At 42.6% G+C, this 17,225-nt stretch overlaps 1 long non-coding RNA gene across 1 annotated transcript; it reads right to left on the bottom strand.

The window, feature by feature from the left end:
* Positions 1–11,857: 11,857 nt before the first annotated feature.
* Positions 11,858–17,172, bottom strand: LOC138954766 (uncharacterized). The gene is made up of 2 exons (XR_011451958.1): positions 12,997–17,172; positions 11,858–12,950 (listed from the first exon to the last, which is right to left on the bottom strand). It is a non-coding gene; the product is annotated as an uncharacterized lncRNA (long non-coding RNA).
* Positions 17,173–17,225: the final 53 nt, after the last annotated feature.

Genomic DNA, 17,225 nt, shown 5'->3' on the forward strand with positions numbered 1-17,225 from the left:
GGTCCATGAAGACGACACCATCACGTTGATTCGTTGATGACACAACCATTTGTCGAGGATAGCGTAGGCACCCGGTCTGCTCCCCGCCTAAATAAGGCCAGTGCCGTTCCGTCTTCGAGGGACTGCGTGGGTTTCATTTCGGAGTTTTCCTTCTCCTAGACGAGTTTCCTTCCATGGATGATGAGCCTCCTCTACCCTCGTTTTGAATTCAGAGTGGTCTTCTCTTAGGATAGATGCCTGCCAGGGTTGACGAGCCTATCCTGCCCGGCTATTTGACCCATAGCTGGAGAATGAAGGAACTGAAAGTGAAAGTACTTCACGGCCTAGTACATCTGCAGAGCCCGAGTCTCAAGCGGCGGCAAAGAAACCAACATCGGCATCTTCCACTGTCAAACGATTTCAGGAAAAATGGTGCAAAGAGTTTCTGTGGTTGCGGACAGAGGGGGAGGGGAAGAACTTTCACATGTTTTGTGAAGACTGCAAAAAAACACGTAAAAAAAATGGTTACACAAGAGGTTGTCGAAATTTTCAACATTCATTTCTCGAAGACCATTCAAAATCGCTAAGTCATAGAAATGCTGTTGGCTCTGCGCGTGAAAACTTTTTGACAACAAAGACTAGGCGAAAGTGAAACTGTAACAGTAAGTAACTAGTGAGTAAGTCTTCCAGTTGCGTGATTACTATTTGCTTTCCTATTTTATTTCGGAAGTCTCTCTCTCTCTCTCACAGCGGCTGCTGATGTGTCACTGTCAAGTTGTGCGACAGTTGCTTTTAGGGGGGGGGGGGGGGGGGGGGGAGAAAAAACGTCCGCATATCACTGACATTGATTTAATGTATTGTAAGTCATTGTTTGTCTTTTACTGGTTGCCTTGGCAAGTTTACCGATTTTCGTGAGAGCCTTGTAGCCAGCTCATGACGTCATACCGGTTTGAAAAATACCTAGCGCGATCACTGAACTGACTAACGTTTATTTCCTTCGCGAATACGAAAAACGAAACATCAATGTTTTGAACGGGGTTTCAGTATTATGGTACTGACATTATGTCATTTCATTTTGGCTATGCACAAACATCAAAGAAATAGGAGTGGAACCTCAAGTGTAACTGTTGAATACTACTAGTACTGCTTTAATATCTACCATTGTACTTGTAGTTGTACCAAGACGTAATAACATGACTGCACATTTTTAATGTAACAAAATGATCTGCCAGAGAGAAGCGCTTTATCTCTAACAAAAAAAAAAAGAAAAAAAGACTGTCAGCATGATTTATCTGCCTGGCATCATTCAAACTCATAAATCATACTGAACTGTGGCTGGAGAGCGATCAGCTGATCCGATCTGGGCAACATAAAACGGATCACATCAGCACTTGCCTTTGTAGCTCCGACTTCTTTCAGAAAGACAACGACCCTTGGCCTTGTGTTCAAGGGTAAATACACATACAAAAAGACACTTATCCCGTCAGATATGATGTCAACTGAAATACTCACGCACTGAATGTAACCCACAAAGGGCTACAACACAAAGTATTTGCCACATTTTCCTGTAAAAGACGTATTTTAGAGATCGTAAATGTAGTCGGTTTTGGCCTCAGGAAGATGGCTTCCTATGCATGTCAGTACGCATGCGCGATCAAAATTAGTTGAACCAGTGTCGGTATGGTCCGTTTCAGTTTCCGAACAATGTGTGCGTGAAGACTGATTTTGCCTTAAAATTTTGTTTGGGGTTTCAGTATTATGGTACCTATAACCGACGACTGCGGTGCTCTTTGTTCCCACATGTATGTCGATTCTAGATAGCTGCGGCAATATGATTGAATTTACTAAAGGTATTGTTGTACTCAGAACGCGTCAACATCTTGCTGGTGGGCATCATAGGCACATGCATTTCAAACCGTTTCGCCGCTTGTGACTGACACAGCGGTATTTACTATCATTGTGTGTGTGTACGTGTTTGTCACGGTGTGTGTGGTGTGTATGTGCCAAGGTGTGGTTGTGTGTGTGTGTGTGTGTGCACGGTGTGTGTGTGTGGTTGTGTGTGTGTGTGGTTGTGTGTGTGTGGTTGAGTGTGTGCGTATGTGTGTGTGTGTGTGTGTGTGTCGGTGCGTGCGTGCGCTCGGTGCGTGCGTGCGTGCCAGTGCGGCCGCGCTTGCGAGCGTGCCCGGTGTAACGATTACATATTTCCCCCTCGATATCATACTCAAGACTGACATGTTGTTTCCTGGTGAAATTAAGAAGTCACATTATTTAAGGACGAAAAGCATGTCAGTTTCTTGCATGTGAAAAAAATTGGTGGTGCAATTTAATGGATTTCACGGCCAAAAATCGACTTCTTCGAAAACGTGTACCGAGTGGTTACGTCCCTTGAATGAGAAGGGAAACTTTTTAGGATGAATAACATTTCGAGGGCTGACCGCATAAACATCGTAACGCAGTTTCAGCTAATTTTACAGGAGAGCCATCTGAAAGTTCGACATCTTAAATCAAATATTTCCTTGTTTCTATTGCCCAACAAATTAGTGTCTATGGAAACAGTGTTCGTTTCTCTGCATGTTTATGTAACTTTTGTAATCACAAATACTGTTTTATAAACAAGAATGGATGATTTGTGTGCTATATATTGATTAAGACATTGATGCACTCCGGCACAAAGCATACTCTAAATGAATAGAGGTCTGCATAAACCACGTACAAGCATTTCCGCTGTTTATCCAGGCCAAATGCATGACGTGTCAGGGTAAACCTGGGCTGCCTAACAGTCGCAACTTGAGATACTGACAGGAAGTGTTTGTAGGTGGGCAGCTCTAAATCCTCAATAAACGTCGTAGGTGGAACTATGATTTGGTCGCGATAGCACTCTTTGGAATTTACAGCCTGCGGAAACCAATTATAAATACATACGACCTTCAGACAGACCATTCCTTGCCTGAATTATCAAACAAATTCTGCTAAAAACGAGTAAAACTAGTAACAGCCTTTCAAGACGCCACAAAAAAGTGACTTAATCACGTTTTGGTTGAGTATAAAGGTCGTACATGTATACGCTTTATTCGTTTTGACCTCTGTAACTGTTGCTTATCAAGTTCTAGTGAAAAGTGTATTATACATCTTAGTCTGATGACGTAATCAGACAGTGCTCCTTTTTTCTAATTTGTTCTTAATTTATGATTATTACACAATAGGTTCCATGAAAAAAAAAAGAGTTAAAAAGAGAAAAAAACAACACGGCAGACTGTTTGAATTTGATTAGTGGGTTGAAGTAAACGCTAGATTAACTCGATACTCCATGCAGTAAAAAACAAACAAAAACACGCAGACACAAACAGACACACAGACACAACACACAAACAAACAAACAAATAGGAAACATTGGAAACTAACCTGATTCAGCATTCCGATGTATTTTTGTATCCTAATCACATAATTCTGCCGATGTATCATAGTTGCACAACACATCAATGTCACATTAACGCGTTACACAATGGAGTGGTTGTCGTTGCCATCACATAAAGGTAGTGTTATAATCCGATGTAGGTTTTTGTATCCTGTATGACATTGTAAGCATCCCAGTTGCAATGTATGTCAACGTATCAAAGTTGTAGGACTTATCAATAGCATGTCGATACCACAACAAAAAGTTGGTATTGTAGGTCTGTAAGTTGAAGTAACATTGTGTATCCAGCATGTACGTGTGCCAGTCATGAAATGTAAAAATAAAATCAATCAATCAATATGAGGCTTATATCGCGCGTATTCCGTGGGTACAGTTCTAAGCGCAGGGATTTTTTTTTTTTAATCAAGACGGATCACAATGGCTTTTCTAGTAGCAGTCACTCAGGTTGGCCTGAGAGTCTCGGGCGAAAAGTATGATAGTTATTCAGAGTCATTGTCCTGCTCATTGATGTCAGGCTGTGGGAGGCGGTCCATAGCAGCAGGAGAGACGATGAGGCTCGTGTAGAAGCTGTGGTGCTCCTCGGGAATGACCCCAGAGGAGCACAGGTACAAAAGATCCGTCTTCTTGGCCTCAGAGATCGGAAGTTTTTGGCTGTACAGGTACGGTATGGTGTGGACTGGAGCAGCACGACCTCTCTTGCTGCCCCCAGCTACCTTGATTGTCTGGTAGGGCTGATCAAAGGAAGTTTTGTACAAAACTTCTTCTCTGTTCTTTTCGAAGCGCAGTGCCTTAAGTTTCAGCCAGTTGACTTTTTGCCCAGCGATGTCGGTCTTTGTGTTCCGGAGAGTTGCTACAGCCAGTGACTTAAAATTTAAAAAATCTGTGAACTTAATTGGGATCACCTGATACGGGCGTGTTCTTCTGGCCATACGCAGAATGATGTCCCAGCCACTAGGGGTGTAGATGGGCGTGCTCTTTTTTGCAAATGTGATTGCTGCATGCATGGAGTCGCATTCCATCTGCGTATGGCCACTCTCCGGGTACTTGTGTGTGATGGTTTTAATGTTTCCGATGTTCTGGACTGCATGGGCGAGCGCAGCTGCAAGGTACTGATTTTGATTTTGCCCTGAGCAGCAGTCTGAAAAGATGATAACTTCCTCAACGCTGTTTGGAAGTGAACGAAGATAAAAATAAATGCAAGTTGCAATCTCGCAAGCTCCTCTTTTACCCTCAGATTCGTCCCATGTGTAGCAGTTGGCTTTTCCATCAGCCAGTGAATGGATGGTAAAGTTATACACTGAGAGTTGTCGACGGTCTGTAATATAGCAGACTCACCAGACCACAAGGCGCCTGGAGGACAGCTTGGAGATCCAATGTGACGACATGCTTTCGGCGATCTTCCTTTGCCTCTGCTTTGTCCTTCTCTTTTTCAATACGGGCCCGCTTCTTTCTTTCCTGGTGTTCTTCAAACGCCTTCTTGTCATCTTCCGTGGCCAGTTCTTTGATCTTTTTCATGGTGAAAGCAGCACACAGAGAACACTTATCTTTCTTTGGGATATGGAATGCCAAATTGTAATCGTTATTGAACACCTGTCGGTAACTTTTGGTGGAAACTGGCTGTCGACCCACTTCTTTACACTGTTGCACGTAGAAATCGTGCATCTTCTTGACCGTCAGTCCAGGCTCCAGGTATTTACGCTGCGTGTCCTTCCGTTGGCTGACAATATATTGTCCAAACGAGCTTGGTGACATGTTATATTTTCCTCTCCTTTTCTTGCCAGTGCCAAACTTTCAGCTTGCACCTTAAGGAAATCATTCTGTTGTTTTGTCTTTCGACGTTGTTGTCTATTTTGGGCGGGGAAGCTGCTGTCAATACTTTCCGACTCCGAGTCATGCGGTGATGACTCCGATGGTTGAAATGTCGGATCTGAGGAATTATCGGCTATCTCCATAACTTGTTTCAAGATGAGGGGTTCTTCATCCGATGAGTTAAAGTCTGACTTGGCTGTTATGGAATCCATCATGTTTACAAAAGGTTCATCATCAGATGAATTAAAATTGTCGGCTAGTTTTTGAACCAGAGGTTCATCGTCCGACGTATTGAAAGCGTAAGACTCCTCCATCACCTCGCTCTGTTGTTCGCCGTTGGTTGAACTCATATGGGGCGCTGAGTCAGAAGCTGAGACGAAAGATGCCGCTAGATTCTGATATACGCTATTTTCCATACTGTCCGGGTCCATGGCAATACCGGGTACCAATCTACAATAGAAAAGATAGTGATTTTAATCAGATATAGTTCAAACATCAAACACATTGTTGAAACGATACTCCTATAATACAATTATCGGTTGACTGTCTCACTGATCGATTGCATGGTTCTGTGTGTGTATGTGAGTGTGTGTGGGGGTGGGTGGGTATGTGTGGATGTTTTTTTTGCACATAGATAATTATGTGCCTGTGTATTTGTATATGCTCACATGCATTTGTCAATTTTTAGTGCGCTATTTGTAATTTTCCTTGCTATTTTTTGGGGTCCTGTGCTCTAATTTGTAGAGAAATTGCACTTACAAAGTGTACATTACATGTACTATTATTTTTATCATTATTATCATTAACTGCAGAAAGATAAGATCGCACAGAGAGAGAGAGAGAGAGAGAGAGAGAGAGAGAGAGAGAGAGAGAGAGAGAGAGAGAGAGACAGACAGACAGACAGACAGACAGACAGACAGACAGACAGAGACAGATTTAACAACAAAAATCAGTAGATGCTTACCTTTTTTTAAGATGCACTGAATCGTTGCAAGAAGAAATGACAAAAGGCCCAGTCAAAGCAAACCGATCCTTCCAGAGGAAAGAGAGTCAATGCAATGGTACTTTGGTGTTACATGTATTCTCTAGTGTGAGAAAAAACTGCTATGGGCCACACCAGGTCCCGTTAGGAGTGGAGGTGTTGACATGTGTCAGATAACCCCAGATTCCATCTCGGTCAAAAGTCCCGTTAGGTCCGGATATGTCTGCCAACGTGTTTATAATTAAATCAAACAATACTGGCCTACACGCTGGCAGGCACTAATGATAATATCCGGATAGCCATCAGAGAATCGTGACTGAACCGAGTGCACAAGAACTGTTGGAGATATTACTTACTTTTGTGTGTGCAAAATGCTGCATACTAATTGGAACATCACAGAACACACACACACAAACACACAGACACACAGACACACACAGACACACAGACACACACACACACACACACACACACACACACACACACACACACACACACACACACACACACACGGGTGGAATTGATGATGTGCAGGAATAGGTTGATTTCTTGATGTCAGTGTAATATAACAAGATGGAGTGTACCATCAGAATCAGGAATTAAAAACATGCAGACTGATGTACTACATTTAATAACCCTGATGGTAGCCGCCTTGTCCCAGTCTGAGTCGACGTAAACAAAGCACCTGCTAGTACAGCTTTTATACAGATCTGCTATGTGTAAAAGCAAACAGCACCCGCTCCGCATAAAGCCAGCTGTGCAAAGTAGGTGGTTCATGCAGACACTTTTTTTGGAGCGCACTGACGAAACGCGACCCAAAGGAAGCCAGCTTTTCTAGCTACCAGGTTCATGCAGCCAACTTTTCAGGGAATCTGCCTCCGTTGACCATCGTATATCTTATTATGGTTGTTATGTAGGCATCACAATGCTGTACATTTTATACTTTGTTTAATCATTCATTAATAACTCATTAATTAGAATCGGAAATCAGTTTCTGATGTCACACACACAAAGTGGAGGTGAAACTGAATCGAATGATATAAAAAAGTGATTTTCGATAAAATTGTTATATACGATGTTTATGCGGTCAGCCATCGATTTATAAGTTAATAAAAAAAAATTGGTTGGACAAATTTAACCCCAGGAATGTAAGGTACCCAAGGTCGCTCATCACTACTATCAAAGGGTGTTTTTTTTGTTCAGTGTGGAGTTTATACAAGATCAACGAGTCCGAGAATCGAAATATGACCACGGGAAAAGATGTCATCGTCACACTAGTCATGACTGAGAGAAATAATTACGAACAAAAAAACAACAACATAATAATATCCCTTCCCTTAGAGAATACATCCAATCACTAAAACTTACCTGGTTTCGTAAACTAAGAACAAGTTTGGTCGCGCCGAAATGGAGACATAGATACTTGCGTCAACATGCCCAGAATTAGAGAAAGTACATAAGTATGGGCCTAAACTGTTGGCTAAATGTAGAGTGAATATGTTTTGGAAAGACACGTTTGAAGCTTATCAAAACTTTTATGATAGAGTGGAAATCCAAGAGCAGGCAGAAATTTTGGCAGAACCTCTCTTTTTGAATAATAAATTTAAGATTGCTGAGAAAGTAATTAATTATGAGGAATGGAGTAATGAAGATGTATTTTATGTTAGAGACATATTAAAAGACAACGGCAGTTTTTTAAACACACAAGAATTTCAAGCGAAAACTGGGGTTCAGGCTAATTTTTTTAAGTATTGTGGGTGTGTAAGTGCTGTTAAAAAATATTTGCAAAAATGTGACCTAGCTATAGATAGCTGCAATTATATTCAGCAACCAAAAGCACTTGTTTTTTTGGAAAGTTTGCAGAAGGGTTCAAAACGCATATACGACATGCTGATTAGCAAAGTAGATCCTCCAAAGGCATTAAAAAATTGGGAAAGACTGTTGGATAGAGAGGTAGAATGGACAAAGGTTTTTTTAGTTACAAAGAAAATAAAAGAAGTAAAATTAAAATGGTTTCAAATAAAAATCAACAACAGAATATTAGTAACCAATTCAATGCTGAAAGACATATGGGGGTGATTGCGAGCAACCAGTATAGTTTTTGTAATGTAGAAAGAGATACAATTTTGCATTATTTATGGTTATGTGAGCATGCTCAGTCATTTTGGACTGAGTTTGAAAAACACATGAAGGAGAAATGTCAAAACTGCAGCAGACTTGCACTCAGCCCCATATTAGTATTATTTGGCTATGACCCAAAAAGTAAGACTGATGAGGGTTTTGATTATATTTTATCACAAGCAAAGTTTTACATATATAAATGTAGAATAAATAAACTAAAACCATCATTGCAAATGTTTCTCAAAGAACTGTCTTACTTACACAAAGTTGACAAATATGTACACCAAATGGAAATGAAGTATACATGTTTTTTTAAAGAAGTGGCTACCATACAATACCTTAGTCGAATAATGGAAAACATAATACAGTTTATATCCGTATTTTCCAGTCAAATATCATGTTTTTCCGTTGTGTCTTTTTGTTCTCCTGTTTCATTTACAGAGGATTCACTTATGATTTGTCACATGAAGATAATTCACAACTGCTGTGTTGTCACATGTTCCTACTATATTGTAAATGTTGATGCCTGAATAAACCATTAAGAAAAAAAACCAACCCATAATAATATACTATAGGCAAACCTTTTTATCGTAAAATGCACTATGATTTTAAATGACGTTGCTGTCCTTTCGTGCTAGAAGTCCCTGTGAGTTAGGATATGGACCATTTGTGATTTTTGTCTGTATTTAATTTTTGCTGAATGTCTATCAAAGCTATTTCACTCTAATTAGGCCTAACGGTTAACCTACGAGAGAAGGACTACCAAACACAAAATGAAACTTCTTCGCAAGAAAACAAGGTAGTTATTAGCATGAAACAAAAAGTGGTCCATATTAGGAGCCCTTCCCCTTCACGGGAAAAACTTAAGGCACCCGGCCTTCTCTTGAACAAGTCAGTGCCAACAATCTACAGTAAGACTGCTTCAGTTCTATGCAGAGCGGAAATATTTTTGCTGAATTAATTTCATAACAGACATTTATTTCAATGGGCCAGATTTAAAGTCAGCAACAAATTCTTACCTGGCACGCGAAGTAGCTATATAGCCTGTTGAATATTATGGGTTTGTGGTCAAATTGAAGAATGGTCTTATTGCCCGTGGGCAGACCTGTAGCGGTGTGCATGGCTATCTTATTGCCCGTGGACAGACCTGTAACGGTGTGCATGGCCGTCTTATTGCCCGTGGGCAGACCTGTAGCGGTGTGCATGGCCGTCTCATTGCCCGTGGGCAGACCTGTAGCGGTGTGCCTGGCCGTCTCATTGCCCGTGGGCAGACCTGTAGCGGTGTGCCTGGCCGTCTTATTGCCCGTGGGCAGACCTGTAGCGGTGTGCATGGCCGTCTTATTGCCCGTGGGCAGACCTGTAGCGGTGTGCATGGCCGTCTTATTGCCGGTGGGCAGACCTGTAGCGGTGTACCTGGCCGTCTCATTGCCCGTGGGCAGACCTGTAGCGGTGTGCATGGCCGTCTTATTGCCCATGGGCAGACCTGTAGCGGTGTGCATGGCCGTCTTATTGCCCGTGGGCAGACCTGTAGCGGTGTGCATGGCCGTCTTATTGCCCATGGGCAGACCTGTAGCGGTGTGCCTGGCCGTCTCATTGCCCGTGGGCAGACCTGTAGCGGTGTGCATGGCCGTCTCATTGCCCGTGGGCAGACCTGTAGCGGTGTGCCTGGCCGTCTTATTGCCCGTGGGCAGACCTGTAGCGGTATGCATGGCCGACTCATTGCCCGTGGGCAGACCTGTAGCGGTGTGCATGGCCGTCTCATTGCCCGTGGGCAGACCTGTAGCGGTATGCATGGCCGTCTTATTGCCCATGGGCAGACCTGTAGCGGTATGCATGGCCGTCTTATTGCCCGTGGGCAGACCTGTAGCGGTATGCATGGCCGTCTCATTGCCCGTGGGCAGACCTGTAGCGGTATGCATGGCCGTCTTATTGCCCATGGGCAGACCTGTAGCGGTATGCATGGCCGTCTTATTGCCCATGGGCAGACCTGTAGCGGTGTGCATGGCCGTCCACACGTGAAGGAAGCCGGTAGCCTCCCTTTGTTGTGACCGTTGTTGTTGTTGTTGTTGTCGTTTGTTGTTGTATCGGAGGTTTACAGCGGTTGCGTTCTTTGTATCACAAACGTCACGTCACGTCACGTCTCTCTCTCTCTCTCTCTCTCTCTCTCTCTCTCTCTCTCTCTCTCTCTCTCTCTCTCTCTCTCTCTCTCTCTCTCTCTCTCTCTGGGCCAATTTTAAAGGAGTCTGGCCTTTATTTTAAGATTTGAATTTCAAAAATCTTTGACACGTAGGGTTTTGATTTAGCTTTTAAATATGTTCCCTTCGGGTGACGTTTCTAATTTTGTTCAGTAAAATTGGTTTAATTTAAATATGTGTATTGTTAAACGTGTGGGGTCCTGATTTGGCCTATATGGTCCGCTGGACCCAAAAAGCAACAACAAACTAACTAACTAACTCTTGGGCAATCTCTTTTTCTCTCCGCGGCAACACTAAGGTCACAAAGGTCGCTAAAGTGCTGTTCACGTGGCAGATTTCCTTCAGACTTCCTACCAACTTTCCGGCCCCCGACTTTCAAGCGACTTTACTGAGTCGACACCGAGTCAAATCAAAATCGCTGCCCATGTAAACAGCGCAAACGCTCAAATACTCACTCAAGCTAGTTTTAAGCGGCGATTCTCGACAGACTTGAAGGTCAGTTCAGCTATCGGAGCTACCTCCTAATACAGGCATGAGACCAAGGGTAGGGCGGATAGTGGCGAGAGGTGAAGGGACGGGGAATGTTTGCAGTACCGTGAGCCGGGCTGGGAGCAGTGCCCGCCCAATGTTTAGCTCAGGCACCGTCGCGGCAGACGCGCCTTAGTTCTATGCAGGAAAATGCAGCGCGCTATTCTAGCCATCTGGCCAACTGTCATCCTCGTCTGTAAGGCAGACTGGTACCAAGAGGTGTAAGTTATGCCCGCCTTCAGGCTCAGGCATTTTCAAACGCTCGACTCAAGACTAAATACAGAGAGAGCAGTTTGGTTGAGCTTACCAATCAGTAAGCGCTAAAAGGAAAGTCTGCGCAAAATCTGCGCCAAGTCACAGCCGAGTCGGCGGAAACGCTTAACTGAGTTTTTCGAGTCGCGGCTAAATCTGTCCCGAATCGAACCTAAACCGTTGGGGCCGTTCACATGGCAGACTTTTTGCTGACTTGGCCTCAACAACTTGGGAGAGATTTCAAACCAACAATAGTTGGGGGAAAAGTTGGTTGGAAGTCTGCCATGTGAACGGCACTTAACGCTTGACCTGATAACACAACACAAGCACAATTTAAGCACACACACACACACACACATACACATGGACACGCACGGCGTACGAGCGCACGGAGAGTCAGAGAGAGTCAGAGAGAGTCACAGAGAGAGAGAGAGAGAGAGAGAGAGAGAGAGAGAGAGAGAGAGAGAGAGAGAGAGAGAGAGAGAGCGAGAGAGAGAGAGAGAGAGAGAGAGAGAGAGAGAGAGAGAGAGAGAGAGAGAGAGAGGGTGACAACTGCCACAACCACATGTAACAAAGTCTCGTAAAACATTTTATTCGTAACACGCACCACTGACAAGCCACACATAACCAAAGCTTTTGCTAACACAGTACACATTCATGAGCTATTATATACGTTAATAAAATCCTTGACCTGAATGGAAAAGGTGTCATCAAATTTGTACCCCCCTCCCTTGTAAAATCATTGATCGCTACAATTAATGTACAATTCGTCAGTTAGCTCACGCTCAATAGTAAATGATTATCATACTGAATGTGATAAAATAAACAAATAAATATATATATACACAATTAAATCAACTGAGGCATAAACAGATAAAATAAAAATTGTCAACAATAAATCAATAGTTAAACAAACAGATAGGAAGATAAATAAATAAATAAATAAATAAATAAATGTAGATGTGAAGGGCATAGCAAAAAAAAAAAAAAAAAAAAAAAAAAGGGAGACTAAGCAAATCACTGTACGGTTTTTCAAATTTATCATTGACAGATACAGAAAACAGAAATTCACACTCAAATCCTGAATTGATAAATCACGACAGCAATTCAACGTTCTATTGCCTCCTCACCCCCACTAAGTCAAATAACGAAATTTCTCTTTTGTTAAATCAAACGATGCAAAGCTGGCTACTGTATGTACAACTCAGCTTAGTTTACATTTTACCGAAGCTTCTACACTGACAGCAAAGGTGAGCATATCTGATCCAAAATACGATCGGTTTCATGCGAAAATGAAAAGACTGAATGTTGAAAATGCAATCTTAATGAACACTGTGACTTCATTTATAGGTATGTTTTCATTATATCAGCCACCACAGATCTGTCATGGCTTTCATAGGATTAGAGCATCTTCCCACGTGAACATATACCTAAATTCAACGGCCTGGCTAATATTTTGGGTTGAATGAATTTTGTAACTGACACTCGAATTCTTCTTCTTAGTTCATGGGCTGAAACTCCCACGTTCACTCATGTATTTGCACGAGTGGGGATTTACGTGTATGACCGTTTTTACCCCGTCATTCATGCGGCCACACGGGGGAAGCATGCTTGGTATTTTCGTTTCTATAACCTACCAAACTCTGACCAAGATCTTTTCCGTGCGCACCTGATCTTGTGCGAACACACGAAGGAGGATAAGGCACTAGCAGCACATAAGTTGACCTGGGAGATCGGAAGAATCTCCACCCTTAACCCACCGCGACCGGGACTTAAACTCACGACCTTCCGATAAGGAGGCCGATGTCTTATCCAATAGGCCACCCCGCTCGTCTCCTTGAATTCGACTATAGCATGTGTTAAAGTGGAAGTGCTCAGCATTCTGGGTAAAAGCCTGGACAGGTCTGTGGCCGAAAGTGTGCTCAAAACATCATGTGCAGTTGTGATACAAAAACACACATAAAAGCAAAATACAAAAAGCTTTTGAAAAATGTCATGAAATCTCTACATTCGCAGTTTTTGAAAAGAAGCTGACAAACTATTGCTGTTCCGCGTACAAAAGAGTGAAAGCCAATTAATATTTAATAAACAGGTATACGTCATAATTCTTGATGGAAAATATTACGATAAATCGCCGACATTTATAAACACAGGCTATACTACTGCGAACGGAAGATAAAGCAACGAAAGACAGAAAGAAAGTCTAATACCCAATAAGGCTTTTCTGTAAAATACTTAGGCCAAACAAAAAAAAAGGTCTGTTTACGGTAACCCGACCGACCCTAGTTTTTAGGCCCGACCCTAATCATTTTTTTGGATCGTCTGAAAAAAAAAACCGCATCCAAAATAGAGCTGTTTGCGCTCAAACAGCAGACGACAGAAGGGAGGTAAGCTCAAAGTACTGTTTATAGTTATGTTGGGCAAAAACAGGGATTGATGAGAAGAAATGAACTGTGAAACATCATAGAGAGGGGAGAAAAAAACAAAAAATGGGAAAAAAAAAAAAAGCCGACCTACCGACCCTATTTTTTCACCCTATGTTACCGTAAACAGACCTTTTTTTTTGTGCCTTATACAAAACGTGATACGATTGTTTTCGTACCCAGCTATCAAGCCGCACAAGCAGTGTACGATTTCCGGGGTAACAAAATTCTTGTTCCGGCGTTACGCTGTATTTCGTTACCAGCAGTGGAGAGTCCTGGGAAGTGTGTACTATAGATATACCCTATTATAGTAAGATCGGTTGGGTTTGAACATCGGTGTAACATGTAACAGGTTAATACTTTGTTTTATGAGCAGTCTTCAGGTATCATTTCATACTTTAATAAACCATTGAATCTTCTTTTCATTCAAGAGATCGAACGCGAGGATCAAAGTTCTTTACGATCATAAGAGCTTACTCACTACTGGCCATGCCACATTTGTTTCTCTCTCTCCCACTCCTCGCAGTTCTTTGAATTATCAGAATTCTCTCCCTTACCATGGGCTTTCTCAGACTGTGTGTGTAGGCTACCCAAACCTGTCTCGGGCAGAATGCACATTATTGGCGTGCAGGCTGAAACCTGTCTTCTCTCTTCGATCTTCTTCTTTCTCTTCTTCTTCTTTTTCTTCATCTTCTTTTTCTTCGTTGATGAGCTGAAACTTCCATGTTCACTCATGTTTTTGCACGAGTGGGTTTTTACGTGTATGACCGGTTTTACCATTCATGGTAGCCATACGTCGCTTTTGGGAGAAAAACCTGTCTGAATTGTTATGTCAAAATTGCACAGGTAATATATTGACTTATACATCATTAGCGGTCATGTGCAGTGACGCGACGAACACTGAAACAAGAAGCCTTTTGAAATGTAAACCTGGCCTATATACACTGAAACGTATTAGCTGACTTCAAAATGCTGACTGGCCTTTTTGATAACATATCGATTCCAAAATAAACTTCTGATCAACAGAACAGATGATTACATTCAGGATATACATACGCGCTTTATGAAACTATACTCTCACTGCTTAATAAGTGGTTGCCGGGTCTCGATTACAAACTTCTCGTATCGACTGAACAGTCAGCAGTCTTCTCCGCCATCTTGTTAAAAAAAAGAAAGGGGGGGAAAACAAGAAAGAAACAAACCAACACGCGCACACGTTTTAAATAACTCTGCACTCAAAAATGATTCCAATAGGGCCTACTTATATTGATGCTGACATGAACACTGCGAGAAATGCCCTTTGCTTGGCGCACTTGGCCGTTACAGGCTCACGACTAAGACTACGACGATGACGATGATAATGATGATGATGATATAATGATGATGATGACGACGATGATGACGACGACGACGATGATGATGATGATGATGATGGTGATGGCGACGACGACGATGATGATAGTGATGATGATTTCAAAATTCACGTAAAGCCCGACTGAGAGGTCGTCACGAAAAACGTACGTGTTCAAACAAAACATACAAACACCGAAACACAGAGTAACCCACAAAGACTACTCTGACAAGCTAGGGGTAAATCAGTACAAACTGAATAGAACAAATCAGAAGGTAAGAAGTTGACACTCCAGCTTTGGCCTACACCGTTAAAAACAAGGCCTGAACGCACAATGTTCCTTATTGGTAAGTTACCTGTGAGGACGTACCCCCCCACCCCCATCTAGTATCAACACACAAAACCCACATACAACAGGTAAAGCGTGAAACCAGGAAGGACAAGCAGGTGTGATGAATGGACATTTCCGCTTAGGAAACACGCTTCTCGAGTCACGTTTGTTGCGTCTCTCTTTCTTCCCGACACCACTAAGCCACCACGCACACACTGCTACTACATGTACCTTCCATTCTCCGTCACACCCACCACACCACGCCAAAATAATGATGGTTAAAACAAAGTAACAACAAAACAAAAGCGAAGAACACACACACACACACCCACACACACACAGCGCGCACACACACACACATAGCGCGAGCACACACACACACACACACACACACACACACACACAGCGCGAGCACACACACACACACACACACACACACACACACACACACACACACACACACACACACACACACTTTTTTCAAAACTAATGCGAACATACATAATTACCAACACAAGTAAAAGAAGAACAACAAAGTCAAATAAAACGTTTAAGAGCACTATGTCTGACATGATTAGTCGGTTGTGTATTATTTCTGACACGTCATACATTTTCATGTTCATAAACCGACACAAAAGTTGCGACGTGGAACAGAAATGGAGACCTTCAAAGACTGTACATTTGTGTCAAGGGAACAACTCTGTTAATTCAGTAATGATCACAAATCGATTGTTTTTTTATTGAACCAGAAACTATTGGACCAGAATAGTAGGACAAGAATTACATTATTAAGAAACAATTACAAACACTAAGAGCGTTCCACCCGCACGCACACACACACACACACACACACACACACACAGACTCACACACACGCACGTAGCCGCTCGGATACACATTCCAAGCAGTGGAAATGCCGCAGAAATACGCTTACACTAGTTACAGACAAGCATTATATCAGCGATTCCATTTCACATCTTAACTTGTTCAGAACACACAGGCGGTAAAAAACCCAGAAAACAACAATTAGCATTTAATTATTGAAAGGTTTAAGATTACGTAAAGATTACGCACATTTCAACATGCACCATTTTTAAGCCCAAACCACCGCTGAGCTACCGACCAAACATTACAATGATCCCACATTTCAAATTTGTCAAGTTGGATCTAAGGTTACTCCGCTCTAGCTAGTTCATTTTTAATCAAAAAGTGACTATGCAAAACAACAAGTGCAGAACAAGTTAGCTTCTAGGACATGTCTTTTGACGCTCAACAACCAATAGTTAAAACCACACACACACACGCACCTAAAGTGTGGATGGTTACCTAAGAGGCGGCACTGGGTGTAGTGCCTTTCTAGTGCACTTGCACTACAACAGCACTGGGTGCAGTACTCGCTCCGGCATCGAAGAATTTTGCACTAAAAAATGCACAAAATTTGACCTATTTCGTCGCCTATAGAGGACGGAAAGAATGTCATTTTGAACATTGTTATGACATTCTTTCCGTCAAAAAAGTCAATTTAACGGTGTTAAATGAAGCGACCATCCACACAATTAGGTTGCCATCCAGAGTTTAGGTTGCCATCCACGTGTGGATGGTTGCCTTATGGTGATTTAGGCAACCAAACCTGTGGAAACGGGGGTACACACACACACACACACACACACACACACACATAGCAGAAGGTGGAACGGCACAGCAGACACATCGGCAAGTTCGACAAAGCAATACACAGTCACACACACACACACACACACACACACACACACACACACACACACACACGCGCGCGCGCGCGCGCGCTTTCTCTGCCGCCGCCACCCCCTTCCACCGCCC

Source organism: Littorina saxatilis, unplaced genomic scaffold, assembly GCF_037325665.1.
Source record: "Littorina saxatilis isolate snail1 unplaced genomic scaffold, US_GU_Lsax_2.0 scaffold_1140, whole genome shotgun sequence".
NCBI lineage: Eukaryota > Metazoa > Mollusca > Gastropoda > Littorinimorpha > Littorinidae > Littorina > Littorina saxatilis.